The sequence below is a fragment of the Cheilinus undulatus genome, linkage group 5 (genome assembly GCF_018320785.1).
Source record: "Cheilinus undulatus linkage group 5, ASM1832078v1, whole genome shotgun sequence".
NCBI lineage: Eukaryota > Metazoa > Chordata > Actinopteri > Labriformes > Labridae > Cheilinus > Cheilinus undulatus.
In genome coordinates, this window is record NC_054869.1 from 3,416,852 (window position 1) to 3,429,079 (window position 12,228).

At 45.0% G+C, this 12,228-nt stretch overlaps 1 non-coding gene across 1 annotated transcript; it reads left to right on the forward strand.

Annotated features, from left to right (window-relative positions):
• The first annotated feature begins 9,407 nt into the window (after nucleotides 1-9,407).
• On the forward strand, nucleotides 9,408-9,489 carry trnas-gcu. The gene has a single exon. It is a non-coding gene; the product is annotated as a tRNA-Ser (tRNA).
• Nucleotides 9,490-12,228: the final 2,739 nt, after the last annotated feature.

A 12,228-nucleotide genomic window follows, 5' to 3' on the forward strand; every position in this document is an offset into this window, starting at 1 on the left:
TCCATTCTCTGGGTTTGTCAGTGTCCATTCTCTGGGTTTATAAGGGGTCCATTCTCTGGGTTTGTCAGGGCCCAATATCTGGGTTTATAAGGGGCCCATTCTCTGGGTTTGTCAGTGTCCATTCTCTGGGTTTATAAGGGGCCCATTCTCTGGGTTTGTCAGTGTCCATTCTCTGGGTTTATAAGGGGTCCATTCTCTGGGTTTGTCAGTGTCCATTCTCTGGGTTTATAAGGGGTCCATTCTCTGGGTTTGTCAGTGTCCATTCTCTGGGTTTATAAGGGGTCCATTCTCTGGGTTTGTCAGGGCCCATTCTCTGGGTTTATAAGGGGTCCATTCTCTGGGTTTATCAGGGCCCATTCTCTGGGTTTATTAAGGGCCCATCCTCTTTGTTCATCAGGGGTCCATTCTCTTTGTTTATCAGGGTCCATTCTCTTTGTTTATCAGGGGTCCATTCTCTGGATTTAACAGGGCCCATTCTCTGGGTTTATAAGGGTCTATTCTCTGGGTTTAACAGGGCCCATTCTCTGGGTTTATAAGGGTCTACTCTCTGGGTTTAACAGGGCCCATTCTTTGGGTTTATAAGGGTCCATTCTCTGGGTTTATCAGGGTCCATTCTCTGGGTTTATAAGGGTCCATTCTCTGGGTTTATCAGGGCCCATTCTCTGGGTTTATAAGGGTCCATTCTCTGGGTTTATCAGGGTCCATTCTCTGGGTTTATAAGGGTCCATTCTCTGGGTTTATCAGGGCCCATTCTCTGGGTTTATAAGGGTCCATTCTCTGGGTTTATAATGGTCCATTCTCTGGGTTTATAAGGGTCCATTCTCTGGGTTTATCAGGGCCCATTCTCTGGGTTTATAAGGGTCCATTCTCTGGGTTTATATGGGTCCATTCTCTGGGTTTATAAGGGTCCATTCTCTGGGTTTATAAGGGTCCATTCTCTGGGTTTATCAGGGTCCATTCTTTGGGTTTATCAGGGCCCATTCTCTGGGTTTATAAGGGTCCATTCTCTGGGTTTATAATGGTCCATTCTCTGGGTTTATAAGGGTCCATTCTCTGGTTTTATCAGGGCCCATTCTCTGGGTTTATAAGGGTCCATTCTCTGGGTTTATATGGGTCCATTCTCTTGGTTTATAAGGGTCCATTCTCTGGGTTTATAAGGGTCCATTCTCTGGGTTTATCAGGGCCCATTCTCTGGGTTTGTCAGGGCCCAATATCTGGGTTTATAAGGGGCCCATTCTCTGGGTTTGTCAGGGCCCAATATCTGGGTTTATAAGGGGTCCATTCTCTGGGTTTGTCAGTGTCCATTCTCTGGGTTTATAAGGGGTCCATTCTCTGGGTTTGTCAGGGCCCAATATCTGGGTTTATAAGGGGTCCATTCTCTGGGTTTGTCAGTGTCCATTCTCTGGGTTTATAAGGGGTCAATTCTCTGGGTTTGTCAGGGCCCATTCTCTGGGTTTATAAGGGGTCAATTCTCTGGGTTTGTCAGGGCCCATTCTCTGGGTTTATAAGGGGTCCATTCTCTGGGTTTATTAAGGGCCCATCCTCTTTGTTCATCAGGGTCCATTCTCTTTGTTTATCAGGGGTCCATTCTCTGGATTTAACAGGGCCCATTCTCTGGGTTTATAAGGGTCCATTCTCTGGGTTTATCAGGGTCCATTCTCTGGGTTTATAAGGGTCCATTCTCTTGGTTTAACAGGGGTCCATTCTCTGGGTTTATAAGGGTCCATTCTCTGGGTTTATCAGGGCCCATTCTCTGGGTTCATAAGGGTCCATTCTCTGGGTTTATATGGGTCCATTCTCTGGGTTTATAAGGGTCCATTCTCTGGGTTTATCAGGGTCCATTCTCTGGGTTTATCAGGGCCCATTCTCTGGGTTTGTCAGGGCCCAATATCTGGGTTTATAAGGGGTCCATTCTCTGGGTTTGTCAGTGTCCATTCTCTGGGTTTATAAGGGGTCCATTCTCTGGGTTTGTCAGGGCCCAATATCTGGGTTTATAAGGGGTCCATTCTCTGGGTTTGTCAGTGTCCATTCTCTGGGTTTATAAGGGGTCAATTCTCTGGGTTTGTCAGGGCCCATTCTCTGGGTTTATAAGGGGTCCATTCTCTGGGTTTATCAGGGCCCATTCTCTGGGTTTATTAAGGGCCCATCCTCTTTGTTCATCAGGGTCCATTCTCTTTGTTTATCAGGGGTCCATTCTCTGGGTTTATCAGGGCCCATTCTCTGGGTTTATAAGGGTCCATTCTCTGGGTTTATATGGGTCCATTCTCTGGGTTTATAAGGGTCCATTCTCTGGGTTTATAAGGGTCCATTCTCTGGGTTTATCAGGGTCCATTCTCTGGGTTTATAAGGGTCCATTCTCTGGGTTTATCAGGGCCCATTCTCTGGGTTTATAAGGGTCCATTCTCTGGGTTTGTCAGGTGCCATTTTCTGGGTTTATTAAGGGCCCATCCTCTTTGTTCATCAGGGGTCCATTCTCTTTGTTTATCAGGGTCCAGTCTCTGGGTTTATCAGGGTCCATTCTCTGGGTTTATAAGGGGTCCATTCTCTAGGTTTGTCAGTGTCCATTCTCTTGGTTTATAAGGGGTCCATTCTCTAGGTTTGTCAGTGTCCATTCTCTGGGTTTATAAGGGGTCCATTCTCTGGGTTTATCAGGGCCCATTCTCAGGGTTTATTAAGGGCCCATCCTCTTTGTTCATCAGGGGTCCATTCTCTTTGTTTATCAGGGTCCATTCTCTTTGTTTATCAGGGGTCCATTCTCTGGATTTAACAGGGCCCATTCTCTGGGTTTATAAGGGTCCATTCTCTGGGTTTATCAGGGTCCATTCTCTGGGTTTATAAGGGTCCATTCTCTTGGTTTAACAGGGGTCCATTCTCTGGGTTTATAAGGGTCCATTCTCTGGGTTTATCAGGGCCCATTCTCTGGGTTTATCAGGGCCCATTCTCTGGGTTTATAAGGGGTCCATTCTCTGGGTTTATCAGGGCCCATTCTCTGGGTTTATTAGGGTCCATTCTCTGGGTTTATAAGGGTCCATTCTCTGGGTTTATAAGGGGTCCATTCTCTGGGTTTGTCAGGGCCCATTCTCTGGGTTTATAAGGGGTCCATTCTCTGGGTTTATCAGGGCCCATTCTCTGGGTTTATTAAGGGCCCATCCTCTTTGTTCATCAGGGGTCCATTCTCTTTGTTTATCAGGGTCCATTCTCTTTGTTTATCAGGGGTCCATTCTCTGGATTTAACAGGGCCCATTCTCTGGGTTTATAAGGGTCTATTCTCTGGGTTTAACAGGGCCCATTCTCTGGGTTTATAAGGGTCTACTCTCTGGGTTTAACAGGGTCCATTCTCTTGGTTTATAAGGGTCCATTCTCTGGGTTTATCAGGGTCCATTCTCTGGGTTTATAAGGGTCCATTCTCTGGGTTTATCAGGGCCCATTCTCTGGGTTTATAAGGGTCCATTCTCTGGGTTTATAATGGTCCATTCTCTGGGTTTATAAGGGTCCATTCTCTGGGTTTATCAGGGCCCATTCTCTGGGTTTATAAGGGTCCATTCTCTGGGTTTATATGGGTCCATTCTCTGGGTTTATAAGGGTCCATTCTCTGGGTTTATAAGGGTCCATTCTCTGGGTTTATCAGGGTCCATTCTCTGGGTTTATAAGGGTCCATTCTCTGGGTTTATCAGGGCCCATTCTCTGGGTTTATAAGGGTCCATTCTCTGGGTTTATAATGGTCCATTCTCTGGGTTTATAAGGGTCCATTCTCTGGGTTTATCAGGGCCCATTCTCTGGGTTTATAAGGGTCCATTCTCTGGGTTTATATGGGTCCATTCTCTGGGTTTATCAGGGCCCATTCTCTGGGTTTGTCAGGGCCCAATATCTGGGTTTATAAGGGGCCCATTCTCTGGGTTTGTCAGGGCCCAATATCTGGGTTTATCAGGGGTCCATTCTCTGGGTTTGTCAGTGTCCATTCTCTGGGTTTATAAGGGGTCCATTCTCTGGGTTTGTCAGGGCCCAATATCTGGGTTTATAAGGGGTCCATTCTCTGGGTTTGTCAGTGTCCATTCTCTGGGTTTATAAGGGGTCCATTCTCTGGGTTTGTCAGTGTCCATTCTCTGGGTTTATAAGGGGTCAATTCTCTGGGTTTGTCAGGGTCCATTCTCTGGGTTTATAAGGGTCCATTCTCTTGGTTTAACAGGGGTCCATTCTCTGGGTTTATAAGGGTCCATTCTCTGGGTTTATCAGGGCCCATTCTCTGGGTTTATAAGGGTCCATTCTCTGGGTTTATATGGGTCCATTCTCTGGGTTTATAAGGGTCAATTCTCTGGGTTTATAAGGGTCCATTCTCTGGGTTTATCAGGGCCCATTCTCTGGGTTTATAAGGGTCCATTCTCTGGGTTTATCAGGGCCCATTCTCTGGGTTTATAAGGGTCCATTCTCTGGGTTTGGTAGGTGCCATTTTCTGGGTTTATTAAGGGCCCATCCTCTTTGTTCATCAGGGGTCCATTCTCTTTGTTTATCAGGGTCCAGTCTCTGGGTTTATCAGGGTCCATTCTCTGGGTTTATAAGGGGTCCATTCTCTAGGTTTGTCAGTGTCCATTCTCTGGGTTTATAAGGGGTCCATTCTCTAGGTTTGTCAGTGTCCATTCTCTGGGTTTATAAGGGGTCCATTCTCTGGGTTTATCAGGGCCCATTCTCAGGGTTTATTAAGGGCCCATCCTCTTTGTTCATCAGGGGTCCATTCTCTTTGTTTATCAGGGTCCATTCTCTTTGTTTATCAGGGGTCCATTCTCTGGATTTAACAGGGCCCATTCTCTGGGTTTATAAGGGTCTATTCTCTGGGTTTAACAGGGCCCATTCTCTGGGTTTATAAGGGTCCATTCTCTGGGTTTATCAGGGTCCATTCTCTGGGTTTATAAGGGTCCATTCTCTTGGTTTAACAGGGGTCCATTCTCTGGGTTTATAAGGCTCCATTCTCTGGGTTTATCAGGGCCCATTCTCTGGGTTTATCAGGGCCCATTCTCTGGGTTTATAAGGGGTCCATTCTCTGGGTTTATCAGGGCCCATTCTCTGGGTTTATAAGGGTCCATTCTCTGGGTTTATAAGGGTCCATTCTCTGGGTTTATAAGGGGTCCATTCTCTGGGTTTATCAGGGCCCATTCTCTGGGTTTATAAGGGTCCATTCTCTGGGTTTATAAGGGGTCCATTCTCTGGGTTTATCAGGGCCCATACTCTGGGTTTATAAGGGTCCATTCTCTGGGTTTATCAGGGCCCATTCTCTGGGTTTATAAGGGCCCATTCTCTGGGTTTATAAGGGCCCATTCTCTGGGTTTATAAGGGTCCATTCTCTGGGTTTATAAGGGTCCATTCTCTGGGTTTATCAGGGTCCATTCTCTGGGTTTATAAGGGTCCATTCTCTGGGTTTATAAGGGCCCATTTTCTGGGTTTATAAGGGCCCATTCTCTGGGTTTATAAGGGTCCATTCTCTTTGTTTATCAGGGTCCAGTCTCTGGGTTTATCAGGGTCCATTCTCTGGGTTTATAAGGGGTCCATTCTCTAGGTTTGTCAGTGTCCATTCTCTGGGTTTATAAGGGGTCCATTCTCTAGGTTTGTCAGTGTCCATTCTCTGGGTTTATAAGGGGTCCATTCTCAGGGTTTATTAAGGGCCCATCCTCTTTGTTCATCAGGGGTCCATTCTCTTTGTTTATCAGGGTCCATTCTCTTTGTTTATCAGGGGTCCATTCTCTGGATTTAACAGGGCCCATTCTCTGGGTTTATAAGGGTCTATTCTCTCGGTTTAACAGGGCCCATTCTCTGGGTTTATAAGGGTCCATTCTCTGGGTTTATCAGGGTCCATTCTCTGGGTTTATAAGGGTCCATTCTCTTGGTTTAACAGGGGTCCATTCTCTGGGTTTATAAGGGTCCATTCTCTGGGTTTATCAGGGCCCATTCTCTGGGTTTATCAGGGCCCATTCTCTGGGTTTATAAGGGGTCCATTCTCTGGGTTTATCAGGGCCCATTCTCTGGGTTTATTAGGGTCCATTCTCTGGGTTTATAAGGGTCCATTCTCTGGGTTTATAAGGGGTCCATTCTCTGGGTTTATCAGGGCCCATTCTCTGGGTTTATAAGGGTCCATTCTCTGGGTTTATAAGGGTCCATTCTCTGGGTTTATAAGGGGTCCATTCTCTGGGTTTATAAGGGGTCCATTCTCTGGGTTTATCAGGGCCCAATATCTGGGTTTATAAGGGGTCCATTCTCTGGGTTTATCAGGGCCCATTCTCTGGGTTTATAAGGGTCCATTCTCTGGGTTTATAAGGGTCCATTCTCTGGGTTTATCAGGGCCCATACTCTGGGTTTATAAGGGTCCATTCTCTGGGTTTATCAGGGCCCATTCTCTGGGTTTATAAGGGCCCATTCTCTGGGTTTATAAGGGCCCATTCTCTGGGTTTATAAGGGTCCATTCTCTGGGTTTATAAGGGTCCATTCTCTGGGTTTATCAGGGTCCATTCTTTGGGTTTATAAGGGTCCATTCTCTGGGTTTATAAGGGCCCATTTTCTGGGTTTATAAGGGCCCATTCTCTGGGTTTATAAGGGTCCATTCTCTGGGTTTATAAGGGCCCATTCTCTGGGTTTATAAGGGTCCATTCTCTGGGTTTATATGGGTCCATTCTCTGGGTTTATAAGGGTCCATTCTCTTTGTTTATAAGGGTCCATTCTCTGGGTTTATCAGGGTCCATTCTCTGGGTTTATAAGGGTCCATTCTCTGGGTTTATAAGGGCCCATTCTCTGGGTTTATAAGGGCCCATTCTCTGGGTTTATAAGGGTCCATTCTCTGGGTTTATAAGGGCCCATTCTCTGGGTTTATAAGGGTCCATTCTCTGGGTTTATATGGGTCCATTCTCTGGGTTTATAAGGGTCCATTCTCTGGGTTTGTCAGGTGCCATTTTCTGGGTTTATTAAGGGCCCATCCTCTTTGTTCATCAGGGGTCCATTCTCTGGGTTTATAAGGGTCCATTCTCTGGGTTTATCAGGATCCATTCTCTTTGTTTATCAGGGGTCCATTCTCTTTGTTTATCAGGGGTCCATTCTCTGGGTTTTTCAGGGGCCCAGCCAAATCTGTGGGCAGCCCTGCTTATGTTTTTATGAATCAGCCATGCAGCAAGCATCAAATCACAGACCCTAACTCTAACTGGTCTCGCACAGGGCGAGTGAATTTGTCACACTTGTAAATTCACCCCACCACAGTCGGGCCCTCTGGACCCGCGGCTGAAACTCACCACATTTGGTTGAGCGTTTATGTCAAGCTGTGGTCCTAACTGATCTCTAACCACAGATCAGCCTTGTGCATGTAAACAGAGCTAGTGTGAGATGCTCCCTGTGTGTTTTTGTCGAATTTATCAGTGACACAGTGTAGATAAAGTGTGTTTGAAGTGTTTGAAAAGTTGTCACACAAGCTGAGTGAGGAATTTCCACTGAGGTTTCTGCTGCCCACATCTATGAGAGCGTACTTATGAGGGAGGGGGGGTGACCACAACCTGGCAGCATGGCTGTTGATGTCACCTTTAGGTCTAATGTCTCAGTAACACAAACACTCTGAGTCTGAACTCAGATATCTGAAATAAATATTTAACATTCATCTTTAAACACACATGAGCTGATGGCGTGTTTGTATACGTGTTGATGTTGTGTGTTTTCATAATGTGGTTGAACCTCAGAGATATGACCCATTAGTCACAGAGCCCATATTCACAGGAACAACATGAAGAACCACAATGGCAATAACCCACAGTGGAAAACATCAACACTCCACCTCCATCTGTGAGTTTTTCAGTTTATATGAGCGTCAGCCCAGAGAGGATGGCGGCGTTCACACGTTTGATGCAGTGTTCTTTAATAATGTTCAAATCTTATCTCTGAACTCTACATGGCCTCTGAGTTTTTTTACCTTCTATGTGCGTCAAACTTCTTTACTTCTTCCTCTTTTTGTTCTTTACCACAAACATTTCTATTTCACAATCAAAGCCTTGCTGGTGTTTAACTTTGTTTTTGTGCAAACACACACTTCTCATTGTAGGTCAGGCTGTTATCAGTGAGGTCGGTGGTTCAGATGTGAACTCTCATGAAAATAAGAGCTTTGTTAGTTTGTCTGACCCACAGTCCACATCCAGATATGACTGCCAAATAACACTGCAGTGTTTGTTCAAGCTGACATCTTGGATGTAAACAGAGAGGAGGAGACAAAAAAACAACAAACATTCGGGATAAAAACACACAGAGACATCTATACTGTCAGCTCAGACGCTGATCATCGATGTCTTTCAGTTTCTTTGAGCTACCACGGACAAATCTTTGGTCTGTGCCCTGGTAAGTTAAGGAGGCAGAGGGGAAATTTCTCTCTATCAGAGTGTTAATAAACAAGAGAAAGATTGTTCAACTTTGTTCTCAAAAATGTACTGCATTTTTTAGTTTCCTGATTATATGAAATGGATGAGAAGGTATCTTTGGGTATCATCGCGTACTTAGAGCCTAATGAAGACGTGCTCAGGAGAGTGGCGGCTACGCAGTAACGGGCAGCCGCTGTGCCTTCCCAGGCCTGATCCAACCCACCACACGCTTGTGCCCAGGACCCGGTAGGCTGGTCCAGACAACAGCGGCTACTGCGTGCATCGTGGAGGGGTTCGCTGGGAGGATACCTGTAGAGGTAACCGATACCTGACATAACCTGATGAGAGAGTAAATTTGCAAAGTGAATGTATAAGCCAGATTTCATGTCTGTCATCAGGCAAATCCACTTTAAAAAGCTCCAGTCTGTATTGGCTGTACCAGACCCCGACACAATCTGGCAATCAGTGTCATTTGAGAAGAACAAGGTGGTAGCTACTGGTCGGGTTTAGTTGTACTGAAAGCTGTCAGTAATGGCTGCCACTGGTGTTGCACTGGTGTGTTATGTTGTGTTCACACTGACATGAGTAAAATCATCCATGAGCAGATGTGAGTTTGCCTCGGGCAGCGCAAACGCTGGAAATGAGTGGTGCGAATCGAGCTGTAAAATATGGCAGGATTTCAACACTTCAAAAATAAAACTTAATGAAACTGGCTTTTCTAAAATCAAGGCAGGAATTGTGAAGTTGAGATACGGTGTCAGTGTATGGCATGTGTTAAATGTTACTGGTGGCCTCGTCAGCTGGTGGCAGATGAACAAGGGTGTCAGGGTTAAAGTTATGTACCCAGTGTGCCCCTCTGCTTCCAAAGGTCTCATTTTCTCCCTGCTTCTGCTCAGCTCTCTGCTTTACTGACAGGATTGGAGTCCAAGACTGCAGGTTAACAGTTTAAATTACATTTAACATAATACAATCAACAATAACCAACACCATGTTTTTAGTGGGTCTGATAGCAACTGCTATAACTAGAGTAGACAAGACGAGGTGGCCGAGTGGTTAAGGCGATGGACTGCTAATCCATTGTGCTCTGCACGCGTGGGTTCAAATCCCATCCTCGTCGAATGAGCAGGTTTTGATATGGATAGACTGATTCAATATTCTCATTGAGTCTCTCCTGAGTGAAGGGACACAACACAGATTTGAAGTATACAGAATGTGTCCTCTCAGTTTCCGTGATTGAGCAAATGTGCAGATATTCCGTTTACTGTATATAATATGAGTCTGTTCTCCCAGCACAGCACTCCCAGCTTGTTTAGAGGAAAAGCAGTGATGAGGTCAGACTGCCTGGTAAGTTGAGAATAATGTTGTCTGTCACTTTTTCATAGCAGATATAAAACAGCAATCCTCTCAGTAAGTAGTCAAGAGCAGCCATGTTTGACAAGTGACAGAATGCTGGATGTGAGCGAAGGAAGCCCCTCCTTTCTCGGGTCTTTTGGGCACTTGTGTACACATAATTTGACACGTGAGTAGAGCGAGTTATTCATATAAAACTTTAAAAATGAAGCTCCTTTAACTTACACGTTCAGATACGTGCAAATAGGACATCATTTTTGTGTGAAAACAACATTAATGTGTATGTACAACAGCTGCTGTTGGAGCAGATAGCTTGGATGTAGCCATAGCGGCAGTTTATCAGAACTAGACCACATTTCTTTATCAAAACAAGAGCACAGAGCCACACTGAAAGCTTCTCTTCAGATGTTTTGCTCTTTCCTGACTGGCCTTATTTCAGCTGCTTGTAACCACGATCTCGCTATCCAACACTCCTGACCACCGGTGAGGTTTGGAGTAAAGACTGACTGCATTAAAAGCTTTGCTTCTGGCTCTGTTCCCTCCTTAATATGATGGTCAATCACAATTGACTGTTACACTACAAAAGGAAGCCTTGACAAAGATGTTCTGTCCTGCGGCTTCGATGGAAAGTTTTCTCATTAAATTAAATCCCAGCAGAGTTTTCTGGTTCCGTCTTTACCTTAAAGTGCAGCAGTCTGAGGTCATTTAAGGTAATTTTCCACGCTGGAAGAATCCCACTGAGACAATGAAGCTCAGACATGTTCAGACAAATCAGAGCCCCTAACAACTTTTTATCAAGTGTTGCGTAACACCTGAACAGAGCGGCATGTAAGAGGAAGAGAAAGCTTTCATATCCGATCAGTGAGGTTTAACTCTGAAGCTCCACGGTCTCTGACACCAAAAACCTGACAATTCAGCGAGAGAAAGTGATTCATTTTCACTCAAAAGGGGTTTATGATCTCCTGACTGCTTCTTGAAGTACTTTCTCAACTTTTTGTCAGTGTTTTTTCCCCCTGAACTACAACCCAATTCCAGAAAAGTTGGAGCTCTGTGTAAAATGTAGATTAAACAATGCTTTAAACAATGCCATATTTTATTCACAACAGAACATAAATGACATATCAGATGTTAAACTGAGAAATGTACCATTTTATCAAGAATATTAACTGATTTTTAATTTTAACACATTTTCAAAAAGTATGGAAAAGTTATTGAGACTCCTGAAAAACAGCAGGAGGATTATTTTGCAACTACTTAGGTTAATTGGCAGCAGGTCAGTAACATGACTGGGTATAAAAGGAGCATTTTAGAGAGCCAGAGTCTCTCAAAGACTATATCATCTCCTCATTCTTCAACACTTTAACAGGATTTGATTTGAGATTTCCTCAAAGTGAGCCGATACGAGGACACAGCAGGAAGTATTCAGTCAAATTTACTCTGAGTGGGTGGAGATGACAAGGTTTACATCCGTCTGCTGGCATGCAACTGTTGCAATGCACGCTATGAAACTGTTTGATTGTATTCCCCTCTCTCCTGCTGGTGACGGTGAGTCTATCTAACATGGCACATGGTTTCACACATCCATCTGGGTAACCTGTCATAGACAGCATTTTGGAAAAGGCAGAGCCTTTGAAAAAAAAACTTGGAGGGTGATTAGATGAATGTTCTGTCAGACACATCTTTACGGGCCAATCAGAGCAACAAAACAAGTGACTTAGCCGCGACCGAGGAGTAAACTCCATAGAAAACTGCATAACATGAACCAATCACTGCTGTTCTTTGTTCTTTTTTAATCTTTTATTTATTTTTTTAAAGATTTTTTGTGCCTTTATTGGATAGACTGGGAAAAAGGGATGAGAGTGGGGATGAGGACGGACCACAGGCCAGATTCGAATCCAGGCTGCCTGCATACATGGTGAGCGCCTTAAACCACACGACCATCGGCACACCCCAATTATTCTTCTTTTAGCGAAGAAATGTCGTCAGTTCTGATAAAACTGGCGCTTTAGCAGCATCCACGCTAATGTTTCCCGCCATAATTGCACCGGCCTCTTGTTGCTGCTTGCTTACATCACGACTCCGCCACGCCTGAAAGTACTGCCCCTCGTCACTGATTGGTCCTGTCACTTTTTAACTGGGCCCAAGCGGTTCAGACGGGGGCTTTGCAAGATGGATTTATCAGCGAGAAACATGGAAACGGGCATATCCATCTGCTTTGCAAGGTGTCAAGGAGTCTACCTGCACTGATACAAAGGCGACCACTGTAGTCAGTAGCTGTCCCCTATTTGGAGAATCCCTCTTCCTGTCTGAGAAGGAAAAGGGAAATAGAGGGAAATAATCTGGCAAAGAAGACCCAGGACTGTTGTGGAGTTAGAACTCTACATCAGGCAAAAATGGGACAACATTCCTCTCTTAAATCCAGAACTGGTCCCCGCTCTCCCCAGGCATTCACAGACTGTTGTTAAAAGAAGAGGGGATGCTACACAATGGTAAACATGGCCCTGTC